Source organism: Chiloscyllium punctatum, chromosome 22, assembly GCF_047496795.1.
Source record: "Chiloscyllium punctatum isolate Juve2018m chromosome 22, sChiPun1.3, whole genome shotgun sequence".
Lineage (NCBI taxonomy): Eukaryota > Metazoa > Chordata > Chondrichthyes > Orectolobiformes > Hemiscylliidae > Chiloscyllium > Chiloscyllium punctatum.
In genome coordinates this window covers 82,260,713-82,275,102 of record NC_092760.1, presented here as the reverse complement: position 1 = coordinate 82,275,102, position 14,390 = coordinate 82,260,713, and positions in this window count along the sequence as shown.

Sequence of the window (14,390 nt, the reverse complement as noted above, 5' to 3'; positions counted from 1 at the left end):
GAAAGCCTTTAGTTCATGAGAAAGGTATCAGATATGTGGCAGATAGTGGAGAAGGGATAATGTAGTGATAATTCAGAAGTTACGTGTTGTCTCAATGATCAACTTGTCTTTTGCTCTTACCATTGTTTGTATTTTAACATTTGGAGCCATTTCTGTTCTGAGCTTTTTGGGCTAGTCTGGGGTCGGCTCTGAGGAACGGTCACTGTGCTCAAAACATTAACTCTGCTTTCTCTCCACAGATGCTACCAGACCTGCTGAGTTTGCTCGGCAATTTCTGTTTTTGTTTCTGATTTCCAGCATCTGCAGTTCTTTCAGTTTTTGATTTGTCTGAATGGGTTATTTTTTCCAACTAAACCTTCTCAGTTGTAACAATGCAATGTAGCACTATTATGAAATCCAAACTCCAATAAAAAAATGGCATTGGTAAATGTGTAAATCACACATATTTCATCACACCTTGACATCAAGACAATAATTGTTTGGGTCTGGCAACAGATGTCTAATTTACCGAGGGGAATTTAAGGAACATTCTCCATTTCTTGGTGTCATTCCGAGCACAAAGTTTAATGGATGTGGTTACTGAAGGTCATTCATCTCAGTCCCAAGAGGGACTGTAATCATTTCTCATGGACTAACCATCTTCAAACCTTAATCAATGACCTATCTTCCAACAGGAGGACAGAACTGGGAATATCCACAGTCATTCCACAATGTTCAGCATTATTTGTGATTCCTCGGGTACTGAAGCCTATGCAGCAAAGTGTGGATAAACTTGTGTTTGGCCTGATGAATGGCCAGTAACATTGACACCATGAAAATGCTAGGCAGTTCTCCAACAAGAGAGAATTGAACCATCTCCTAAGAGATAACCTAGGGCAAACAATCCTATTTAATAGACAGAGGTGTTTTGGATAAAGTTTTCTGAAAACATTGAATGAAAATGCTGGTCTTTTCCTGTATAGAATTAGTTGAAATCTTCAGCATGTATGACAGTAAAGTGTGAAGCCTGACTGGAAAATTCTACTTGTGGCCCGTGAGAGATTTTCTTTCTTGTTGATGCCTGAAGCGATTTGCTAGTGTTGTGAATAACTGCCAGGACATTCCTTCCCAAGTTTCTCTTCCTTCATGACTTCACCTTCACTCCTTTCTTTTGTGGCTATTTTGTCTTCCCTGATTAACCCATGGCTCATATCGATGACTCATTCTGTTCTTCTTTAGATTTTACTTCTCTCTCTTTTCAGGTTTTACATTTGATTAAAGCGTAGAAGTTGTGTGTATAAGTTGCTCTTAAGAGAAAATGTCTTCTGGCTGAGGAATGGATTGAGAATTATTTTCAGTATTGTGAGGTCTATGGACAAATATTGACACCTGTGACAATGACTCCTGTGAGATCATCCATGTCCATAGAGAGAGAGATGTGCAACGTCATCATGGCTTCCATTTGATAGAATAAATCAATTTCACTCACTCCCTATACTTGTGTAAAAAAACAATTGGTCTGTCAAAAACCCTTCAAAAAGATCAAAGTGCCCAATAAAGCCTTTCTATGTTGGAAATTTATTGAGAGGATTCATTGTGTTCTGGCCATTGGCAGTCCTTGCTTGCAGCTGAATAGATGTTAACCTCTGTATTTCCCTCCCAAAATCCTTTCAGCTCTCGGATTTCTCTCATCTCCTTTAAGATACTGTTTACAATGGACATTGTTCAAGTGTGTTTTGGTCACCACTCTGCTATGCCCTTATTAGGATTAATTGTCATGTGTACTTGAGTACAGGAGTACAGTGAGAAGTGTACCAAGTCACCATTCTCAGATGTCATCTTTGGTACAAAAACCTGAATAAAAACAAACAGCCATCTTAGATTCAAAAACCAAAACACCCATCTAAGATAGAAAAACCAGAACAACAAAATCCAAAGTTTGGAAAAACAGACACAAGAATAAAGGGGAAAAATGTCCAGGTCTGAAAGTCCTTACTCCATAATTAGTCTTATCTCCATGAGGTAAGTGGGCCTCCCTCCTCAAAGTTTCAAATCTCACTGCTGCTCCAACAGGCCCTCACAACTCACTCCAACAGGCCTTCAGAACTCACTCCCTCAGATCCTGAGAACACACACCCATAGGCCCTCAGAACTCACTCCAATAAGTCCTGAGAACTCACTCCAACAAGCCCTCAGTACTCACTCCAACAGGCCCTCAGAACTCACTCCAACAAGCCCTCAGAACTCACTCCAACAAGCCCTCAGAACTCACTTCAATAGGCCCTCAGAACTCCTTTCCACAGCTCCTGGTAACTCACTCCCACAAGATCTCAGAACTCACTCCAACAGGCCCTGAGAACTCACTCCCTCAGACTCTCTGTACTCACTCCCTCAGGCCCTCAGCACTCACTCCTGCTGCCACCTTTTCGAGACCATTGCTGCTGCTGCCGAATCCTGGAACATGTCACCTCTGCCTCATTGCTGCCATTCTATTCCAGCTGATGCCCCACTGAAAATGCCACAAAATGCAAATAGACCGAGCAAACCAAAAAGAAAAGAAAAGCAAATGGAAGCAGAAGAATTTCCGGTCCAGCAGCCTGAACTTTGTCTGCTACTCAACCAGCATCTTAGGGAGCTCAGTGTCAAAGGTCACTTGTTAATAGCCCTGTGAAACCCCTTGCAACATTTGACTTTGATAAAGGATCAAGGGAAAAGCTTATTGTGTAGAACCCCTGACAGTGCAACATTAATCAACCTCATAACATAATCCATTCTAGCACAGAGAATGTATATGTTCTATTTTCAGACAGATCCCCTCTAACAATACTCTAAGTAATCCTTCACTGCAATGGAACTCACATGTTGCTGCTTTACGAGTGGGCAGAAAATAAGGTATCAGTCGAGAGGAGTTCAATTTAATTTCAACAACAACTAAATGCAAGTTTATCTGCACCAATGTAAACAAATTACTAACTGTTCAATCAGTTAGATTAGATTCCCTACAGTGTGGAAACAGGCCCTTCAGCCCAACAAGTCCACACCGACCTGCCGAAGAGTAACCCACCCAGACCTATTTTCTCTCTGACTAATGCACCTAATATTATGGGCAATTTAGCATGGCCAATCCACCTAACCTAGCTGCACATCTTTGGACTGTGGGAGGAAACCGGGGCACCCAGAGGAAACCCACACAGACACAGGGAGAATGTGCAAACTCCACACAGACAGTCACCCGAGGCTGGAATCAAACCTGGGTCCCTGGAGCTGTGAGGCTGCAATGCTAACCACTGAGCCACTGTGCCACCCCAGACGTTGTGGAAGAACATTCGGCAAATCTTCAGACAGAAGCATTGGATACTGAGGGGGGTCTAGTTCACTGTCAGGAAACAATTGGACTTGAATGAGCTGGTGAAAATGTACACAATAATATCAATGGTGATATCTTCAGAACATAGAGCACGGTGCAGAATTTTACATTCCATCACTGGTGTGTTTGGAGGTGCCTTCAGATGGTCTTCACATCAATCAGCTTCCTGCCTATCCACTCAAACTCACTGCATTGTCACAGGGAGATGGACAAGGCAGAGGCTAGCTTGCCCCTGCTCAAATTCAGGGCCTTATGTAAACCATTATGGACCACTTAAGGATCTTTCTTATTCATCCGCAAGCAGATGGGAGTGGATATTAGGCGAGGTAGGTCTGGCAGGATATTATTTTCCTTAATATCCATTCATGTTATGTGGCCTATTGCTGGCTGGCCAGTATTAATGATCTATCTCTAGTTGCCCTTGAGCAAGTGGTGAACCATTGCAGTACATGTGCTGAGGTAAACCCATAATGCCCTGAGGGATGTAATTCCAGGATTTTGACCCAGTGATACTGAAGGAATGTCAACATATTTCCAAGTCAGGATGTTGAGTAGCTTAAAGGGAACTTGCAGGTGGTGATGTTCCTGTGTACCTACTGCCCTGGTCCTTCTAGATGGTAGTAGTCACAGATTTACTATCTGAGAATCTTTGGTGAGTTTCTGCAGTGCATCTTGTAGATGGTCCGCACTGCTGCTTCTGAACGTTGGAGGTGGAGGGATTGCATGTTTATGGATATGGTGACAATCAATTGAGCTGCTTTTTCCTGGACGGTGTCAAGCTTCTTGAGTGTTGTTGGAGATGCACCCATCCAGGCAAGTGGGGAGTATTCCATCACACTACTGATTTGTGTTTTGTTAATAGTAGACAGGCTTTAGGGAGTTAGGAGGTGAGTTACTCACCACAGTTTTCCAGCATCTGACCTGCTGTTCTACCCACTACAGTTATACTCATACAGTTAAGTTTCTGGTCATTGGTAATCCCAGTATTTTGATAACGGGTGATGCAGTGTCAGTAATGCTATTGACTGTCAAGGGGTGAAGATTAGATTCTTGCTGGTGATAGTCATTGCCTGGTACTCGCTTGTACGGATGGCACTTGCCACTTGTCAACCCAAGACTGGAGAGTGTCTAGGTGATGCTGCATATGAACATGGACTGTTTCAGTATCTGATGAGGCACAAATGGTGCTGAACATTGTGCAATTATCAGAAAATATCTCTATGTTTGACCTTATGATGCAGGGCAAGTCATTGATGAAGCAGCTGAAGATGGTTGAGCCTCAGGCACTACCCTGAGGAACTCCTGCAGAAATGTCCTGGAGCTGAGATGACTGACCTCCACCAACCACAACTATCTTCCTGTGTGCCAGATATGACTAACCAGCAAAGGGTTTGCTGATACCCAATGATTCCAATTTTGCTAGGGCTCCTTGATACTACACTCAGTTGAATACACATTGAGGTCAAGGCCTATCACTCTCATCTCACCTCTTTTGTCCATGTTTGAACCAAGGCTGTAATGAGATCAGGAGCTGAGTGGCCCTGGTGGAACCTAAACTGGGTATTACTGAGCTGGTTATTGCTGAGCAGGTGCTGCTTGATAGCATCGTTGATGACACTTTCCATCACTTTACTGATGATCAAGAGTAGACTGATGGGGTGGTAATTGGTCAGGTTTCATTTGTCATGATTTTTGTGTGCGTGACACGCCTGGGCAATTTTTCGCATTGTTGGATAACGTGAGTGTTGTAACTTTACTGGAACAGGTTGGATCGGCAAATTCTGCAGCACATATTTTCAGTACTATGGTCAGATCCCATAGCCAGAAAGCAGTATTTCGTGTTTCCAGTCATTTGTTAATCTCACATGGAGTGAACTGAGTTGACCAGAGATTGGTATCTGTGATTTTGGGGCATCATGAGCAGGGTCTGATAGATCACTCACTCAGTATTTCTGGCTGAAGATTGTTGCTTCAGCCTTATCCTTTGCACTAGAATCTCCCATTTTGAGTGCAGGGAAATCTGTTGAATCTCCTCCCTTAGTGAGTTGCTTAATTGTCTCCCAATGAAGGGCTTATGTCTGAAACATTGACTCTACTCTTCCTCAGATGCTGCCTGACCTGCTGTGCTTTTCCTGCACCATAGTCTCAACACCCATCAGGACTGGGTGTGACACGACTGCAGAGCTTCAATGCGATCTGCTGGTTTTGGAATCGCTTAACTCTCTTTATCACTGGCTGCTTATGCTGGTTAGCACACAAGCCGTCGTGTTTGGTTGCTTCCTCAGGTCGATGTCTCATGTTTAGGTGTGCTTGGTGGTGCACTATCCTCCTGTACTCTTCACTGAACCAAGGTTGAACCCCTGGCTTGATGGTAATAGTAAAGTTGGGGATATGCTGGGACCTAAGATTGCTGATGGGCTACAGTAGCTCACAAGTAGATAATCTTGAATTGGGAAATCTATTCAAAACTTATCCCATTAGCACAGAAATATTGCCACACAATATAATGAAGGATATTCTCAATGTGATGGGCATTTATAATACTCATGCAAGTCCCTTAGTTTAGACTCTGGCAGTTTTCACTTGATTTAAGAATAGAACCTAACATCCAACAGAGTAACACGAGAGCAATATGGTATTGAAGGTGTTATGTTAGCATGGATAGAGGACTGGCTAACTAAAAGAAGACAAAGTGTTGGGATAAAGGGGTCATTTTCAGGATCACAACCTGAAAGTATAGTGCTGTGCTGGGGCCACAATTATTACAATATAGTTAATTGATCTGGATAGGGAAAGTGAACATACTGTAGCCACATTTTAAGATGGCACATAGAATCTGCAGACGGATATAGACAGATTAAGCAAATGGGCAAACTTTTTGTGTAAGCAGTAGTATTTGGGAAAATGTCAGGTTATGCACTTTGGCAGGAAGCATAGAGGAACCTCTATGTAACATCAGAGCCACAGTAGTGCAATTGACTGTTAAGTGCCCCTGAATGGCCTTGCAAGCCACTCAATTCAAGTGTAATTAAGGATGGGCTGTATCTCAGTGACACCCACGTCCTATGAAATGATAAGCCTGGGCTTTCCAGCAAAGGCCACTACACAAGTGCCTGGAGTGAGAATCTCGATTAATTCCTCCAGCCACACCCCACAAATTCAGCACCCCTATTGTTTCTCCTGTTGAAGTCCAGTGATATATAGCAGAATGAAGATTCACAGTGGTGCTTTGTCAAATGAATACTGATTTGACCATGATCCTATGGGTTGAACTGTTAAGCACAAATGAAGAAAACAGACCTGCCACACAAGAAAGTCCAATGAGTTTGAATGCATGAACATTCTAAGGTCTATGAAGTATGTGTGCTTGAAATAAAGTATAGATAGCTTTCCATATCAGTCATATGGACAAATACAGCAAGCCAAAAAGAAGTCACATGATACAGGTTTATGCTTCATTCCATGATTTGTGAGTCTATTCTGGTATACAGTCATCATAATAAATGCTCAAAAAAACTGACTGGACTACAGGCACTGAGTTATTAAAGCAGAGATTACCTAAGCAGAACTAACCCTTTAGGGTTCAAATCCTTAACTGAATATAGTATCTAATTATAACTTCTCATAAACAAATGATGGTAGCATTTAAAATACCATAAAAAATAAAAACACAGTGCAACAGGACAAATCTAACTCAATCATTAAATAATTCCAAGCAAAACCATAAACATTTTTGATTCTAATGAGTTGATTTGATATGAAAAGGATGTTGCTGCCAATCAGTTTCAGCCCTGCTAAATCTTCATACGTGGAATGCAAAGACTTTGTGTCTTCACAAGCACAATTGGCCTCATCCAAACTGGAAATCTTCAGTACATCAACTAGCTCACATCAGTCACATAGTTTATCATCCAATATCTCAAAATAGCAGCTGTCACCATGAACCAGCAAAGTGGCAGAAGTAGTTTTTCATTCTAGCTTGAGACTCTTTGTCATGTTGGTTTAGTTCCCAATCCCACCTGCTGCATGTGCTACCTTTACAATAGAACTGTTTGTGCTGTCTTCCAACTGAATGTGCTTCTTCCACAGTCATTGCCAGTCTGACAGGAAGGAAGAAGATAGACATAACCACTTACCTCATTCCTCTCGACTAAAAATAATCCAACTCACACTACACAAGGCTCTCTTAATCGAAGCATCTAGCATTTGACTTGTACCGAGATAAAACCTTTTATGTGTCTCAGTTCTCCGGCAGGAGAAGGTAACAGGAATGACTGATCAATCAACATTGTCAAAGCTTACTAAAATCAAGACACATTTTGTCAAAGTTTTTCAACTTGACAATTTATAAGAATATTATATAAATGTTTACGTCTTTGAATTGATATTTTTGCAAACTGTCTCAATGAGTGCAAGATGAAAAACTTTGACAAAATATATATATCTTTAAACATGTTTAAGCTCTTTACTATGAAATGAGTGTTTGAACAAAAATATTAATGCTCAGAATCATTTGTGTTATGGAACAGTTGGATGCTTTATGAAAATAACATTAGCTGTGTACAGTGCTCCAACCAGGTAAGAATGAGGAATTAGCTACTTTCTTTATAACCTCCCTACAGATGGTGGCAATGTTTTTTGGCATGTAACCACAGCTGAATTAAACTGTAGATTTACATAGATATAAATATGCTCAAAAGTGCAGGAACAAATGACCAAGATTTTCTTGAGTAAAAGAAATTAGAATTCTATTTCCTATTAACCTCAGGCAATTTTTTTTTTAAAGAAGGTATTGAACATACAGATATACAAGTAACAAGTTGAAAGTGAAACTTGCTAATAAAGACAGGGAAAAGTAAAGCTTACACAATTAAACAGTCATTTGAGGTGTTAGACTTGGGCCACAGTTGATTTGATCTTGATTTCTAGATAGTCACAGCACCTCATCTGTGACTATCGATGATACAAATATCCCAGCAAGAGGCCCAGCAATCACTTTTCAAGCTTCCCACAGAGTTCTAGGGTACACCTGATCAGGTCCTGGGAATTTATTCACCTTTATGCATTTCAAGACATCAAGCACTTCCTCCTCTGTAATCTGGACACTTTGCAAGATGCCACCATCTATTTCCCTACAGTCTATACCTTCCATATCCTTTTCCACAGTAAATACTGATGCAAAATACTCATTTAGTATGTCCCCCATTTTCTGTGGCTGCACACAAAGGCTGCCTTGCTGATCTTTGAGGGGCTCTATTCTCTCCCTAGTTATCCTTTTGTCCTTAATGTATTTGTAAAAAACCCTTTGGATTTCCCTTAAATCTATTTGATCTAGTATGAGCCAATGCATATTTATGTTTGAGTCTTGGTGAATAGTCACTTTATCAACAGGCACTATTTTTCAAGATGGTGTGGTGGACAAGCAGGGAGAGAGAAACTTCCAGCTCTAGCTTCAATTCAATTTTCCTTACCTCTGTTCTGCTGTTCAAGAACATAGAGTCACAGAGTCATAGAGATGTACAGCATGGAAACAGACCCTTCAGTCCAACCTGTCCATGCCGACCAGATATTCCAACCCAATCTAGTCCCACCTGCCAGCACCCGGCCTATATCCCTCCAAACTCTTCCTATTCATATATCCATCCAAATGCCTCTTAAATGTTGCAATTGTACCAGCCTCCACCACTTCCTCTGGCAGCTCATTCCATACACGTACCACCCTCTGTGTGAAAAAGTTGCCCCGTAGGTCTCTTTTATATCTTTCCCCTCTCACCCTAAACCTATGCCCTCTAGTTCTGGACACCCCACCCCAGGGAAAAGACTTTGTCTATTTATCCTATCCATGCCCCTCATAATTTTGTAAACCTCTATAAGGTCACTCCTCAGCTTCTGAAGCTCCAGGGAAAACAGCTCCAGCCTGTTCAGCCTCTCCCTATAGCTCAAATCCTCCAACCCTGGCAGCATCCTTGTAAATCTTTTCTGAACCCTTTCAAGTTTCACAACATCTTTCCAATAGGAAGGAGACCAGAATTGCATGCAATATTCCAACAGTGGCCTAACCAATGTCCTGTACAGCCGCAACATGACCTCCCAACTCCTGTACTCAATACTCTGACCAATAAAGGAAAGCATACCAAACGCCTTCTTCACTATCCTATCTACCTGTGACTCCACTTTCAAGGAGCTATGAACCTGCACTCCACGGTCTCTTTGTTCAGCAACACTCCCTAGGACCTTACCATTAAGTGTATAAGTCCTGCTAAGATTTGCTTTCCCAAAATGCAGCACCCCACATTTATCTGAATTAAACTCCATCTGTCACTTTTCAGCCCATTGGCCCATCTGGTCAAGATCCTGTTGTAATCTGTGGTAATCCTCTTTGCTGTCCACAACACCTCCAATTTTGGTGTCATCTGCAAACATACTAACTGTACCTCTTATGCTTGCATCCAAATCATTTATGTAAATGACAAAAAGTAGAGGGCCCAGCATCGATCCTTGTGGCACTCCACTGGTCACAGGCCTCCAGTCTGAAAAAACAACACTCCACCACCACCCTCTGTCTTCTACCTTTGAGCTAGTTCTGTATCCAAATGGCTAGTTCTCCCTGTATTCCATGAGATCTAACCTTGCTAATCAGTCTTCCATGGGGAACCTTGTCGAATGCCTTACTGAAGTCCATATGGATCACATCTATTGCTCTTCCCTCATCAATCCTCTTTGTTACTTCCTCAGAAAACTCAAGTTTGTGAGACATGATTTCCCACGCACAAAGCCATGTTGACTATCCCTAATCAGTCCATGCCTTTCCAAATACATGTACATCCTGTCCCTCAGGATTCCCTCCAACAACTCGCCCACCACCGACATCAGTCTCACTGGTCTATAGTTCCCTGGCTTGTCCTTACCACCCTTCTTAAACACTTGCACCACGTTTGCCAACCTCTAGTCTTCCGGCGGCACCTCACCTGTGACTATCGATGATACAAATATCCCACCAAGAGGCCCAGCAATCACTTTTCCAGCTTCCCACAGAGTTCTAGGGTACACCTGATCAGGTCCTGGGAATTTATTCACCTTTATGCATTTCAAGACATCAAGCACTTCCTCCTCTGTAATCTGGACATTTTGCAAGATGCCACCATCTATTTCCCTACAGTCTATACCTTCCATATCCTTTTCCACAGTAAATACTGATGCAAAATACTCATTTAGTATGTCCCCCATTTTCTGTGGCTGCACACAAAGGCTGCCTTGCTGATCTTTGAGGGGCTCTATTCTCTCCCTAGTTATCCTTTTGTCCTTAATGTATTTGTAAAAACCCTTTGGATTTCCCTTAAATCTATTTGCCAAAGCTGTCTCATGTCCCCTTTTTGCCCTCCTGATTTCCCTCTTAAGTATACTCTTACTGCCTTTATGCTCTTCTAAGGATTCATTCGATCAATCCTGTCTATACCTTACGTATGCTTCCTTCATTTTCTTAACCAAACCCTCAATTTCTTTAGTCATCCAGCATTCCCTACACCTACCAGCGTTTGCTTTCACCCTAACAGCAATATACTTTCTCTGGATTCTCATTATCTCATTTCTGAAGGCTTCCCATTTTCCAGCTGTCCCTTTACCTGCGAACAGATGCCCCCAATCTGCTTTTGAATGTTCTTGCCTAATACAGTCAAAATTGGTCTTTCTCCAATTTAGAACTTCAACTTTTAGATCTGATCTATCCTTTTCCATCATTACTTTAAATCTAATAGAATTATGGTTGCTGGCCCCAAAGTGCTCCCCCACTGACACCCCAGTCACTTGCCCTGCCTTATTTCCCAAGAGTAGGTGAAGATTTGCACCTTCTCTAGTAGCATTATCCACATGCTGAATCAGAAAATTGTCTTGTACACACTTAACAAGTTCCTCTCCATCGAAATCCTTAACTCTGGCAGTCCCAGCCCATGTTTGGAAAGTTTACATCCCCTTCCGTAACCACCTTATTATTCTTACAGGTAGCTGAGATCTCCTTACAAGTTTGTTTCTCAATTTCCCTCTGACTATTAGGATGTCTATAATACAATCTCAATAAGGTTATCATCCCTTTCTTATTTCTCAGTTCTACCCAAATAATTTCCCTGGACGTATTCCTGGGAACATCCTCCCTTAGCACAGCTGTAATACTATCACTTATCAAAGTTTGGGAAAAGATTTGTAGCTTGGGTGCTCGTTGTTGTGGTTCTGTTCACCGAGCTGGGAATTTGTGTTACAGATGTTTCATCCCCTGTCTAGGTGACATCTTCAGTGCTTGGGAGCCTCCTGTGAAGCGCTTCTGTGATATTTCCTCCGGCATTTATAGTGGTTTTTACAAATCACTATAAATGCCGGAGGAAACATCACAGAAGCATTTCACAGGAGGCTCCCAAGCACTGAGGATGTCACCTAGACAGGGGATGAAACATCTGCAACACAAATTCCCAGCTCGGTGAACAGTACCACAACAATGTCACTTATCAAAAATGCCACTCCCCCTACTCTCTTGCCTCCCTTTCTATCCTTCCTGTAGCATTTGTATCCTGGAACATTAAGCTGCCTGTCCTGCCCATCCCTGAACCATGTTTCTGTAATTGCTATGATATCACAGTCTCATGTTCCTAACTGTGCCCTCAGTTCATCTGCCTTCCCTGTTAGGCCCCTTGCATTGAAATAAACGCAGTTTAATTTATTAGTCCCACCTTGTCTCTGCCTGCCCTGACTGTTTGACTCACTTTTGTTCTCAATTGTACCAGTCTTAGATTGGTCTCTTTCCTCACTATCTTCCTGGGTTTCCCCCCCACCTTACTAGTTTAAATACTCCTGAGCAGCTCTCGCAAATTTCCCTGCCAGTATATTAGTCACCTTCCAATTTAGGTGCAATCCGTCCTTCTTGTACAGGTCACTTCTCCCCCAAAAGAGATTCCAATGATCCAAAAATGTGAATCCTTTTCCCATACACCAGCTCCTCAGCCATGCATTCATCTGCTCTATCCTCCTATTCCTGCCCTCACTTGCTCGTAGCACCAGGAGTAATCCAGATATTACTACTCTCGAGGACCTCCTTTTTAGATTTCTGCCTAACTCTCCGTAATCTCCCTTCATAATCTCAACCTTTCCCTTCCTATGTTGTTGGTTCCAATGTGGACAATGAACTCTTGCTGGTCCCTCTCCCCCGTGAGAACATTCTGCACCCTCTCTGAGACATCCTTTTATGCTGAAATATATTCCAGTGTGTATTCTGGAGTCTAGATCCATTGCCATTCCAAGCTAGCTAATTTGTAGGCACACCTTCCATTATAAAATGTAGGAAATGTTCACACTTGTTTGAATAAAAGATATACATTTCTTGACACTGATTTCGATTTTGATGTCTTTAGATAAAAATGTCAATTTAAGCTTCATTTACCCCAAATGGAATGTTTGTCACAATCTTTGGTCAGGTAACCATTGCTGCCTTGTGTGTCCATGCTCTTTTCTTTCTTAACACCATTTAGTCCATTAAAGGTCTCTAGTACGGCAATCAGGTAGTGCAAGTTTCAATTCTTCAGTTCAGCTTGATCATGATCAAAACACCACCATAAGCTGAATATTGAAGGTGTAAACTGTATCCTCTACTTGCCACTGCAGTCAAAAGGAGAACACTCATCATCAGTGTTGAATATAATCCTTTCATCAACTGATTTCAATTTGCTTGCAGTGTTAAACATTTTCTATTGTCGTCCATTGCAACTGTGAATAGAAATCTGTGAACTTGCTGATTTATGAAAAATGTAAAATCACCAAAGTCTTACCAGGCCATAGGGCTGCTCTCTCATTATAGCGTGGTGATGGTTCAACCTGTGGGTCACCACACCTAGAGTCATAGAGATGTACAGCATGGAAACAGACCCTTCAGTCCAACCTGTCCATGCCGACCAGATATCCCAACCCAATCTAGTCCCACCAGCCAGCGCCCGGCCCATATCCCTCCAAACCTTTCCTATTCATATATCCATCCAAATGCCTCTTAAATGTTGCAATTGTACCAGCCTCCACCACATCCTCTGGCAGTTCATTCCATACACGTACTACCCTCTGCGTGAAAAAATTGCCCCATAGGTCTCTTTTATATCTTTCCCCTCTCACCCTAAACCTATGCCCTCTCGTCATTGACTCCCTGACCCCAGGGAAAAGACTTTGTCTATTTATCCTATCCATGCCCCTCATAATTTTGTAAACCTCTACAGGGTAACCCCTCAGCCTCCGATGCTCCAGGGAAAACAGCCCCAGCCTGTTCAGCCTCTCCCTGTAGCTCAAATCCTCCAACCCTGGCAACATCCTTGTAAATCTTTTCTGAACCCTTTCAAGTTTCATAACATCTTTCCGATAGGAAGGAGAACAGAATTGCATGCAATATTCCAACAGTGGCCTAACCAATGTCCTGTACAGCCGCAACATGACCTCCCAACTCCTGTACTCAATACTCTGACCAATAAAGGAAAGCATTCCAAACGCCTTCTTCACTATCCTATCTACCTGCGATTCCACTTTCAAGGAGCTATGAACCTGCACTCCAAGATCTCTTTGTTCAGCAACACTCCCTAGGACCTTACCATTAAGTGTATAACTCCTGCTAAGATTTGCTTTCCCAAAATGCAGCACCTCGCATTTATCTGAATTAAACTCCATCTGCCACTTCTCAGCCCATTGGCCCATCTGGTCAAGATCCTGTTGTAATCTGAGCTAACCCTCTTCGCTGTCCACTACACCTCCAATTTTGGTGTCATCTGCAAACTTACTAAATGTACCTCTTATGCTCGCATCCAAATCATTTATATAAATGACAAAAAGTAGAGGGGCTTGCACCGATCTTTGTGGCACTCCACTGGTCACAGGCCTCCAGTCTGAAAAACAACCCTCCACCACCACAGTCTGTCTTCTACCTTTGAGCCAGTTCTGTATCCAAATGGCTATTCTCCCTGTATTCCATGAGACCTAACCTTGCTAATCAGTCCCCCATGGCGAACCTTGTTGAACGCCTTACTGA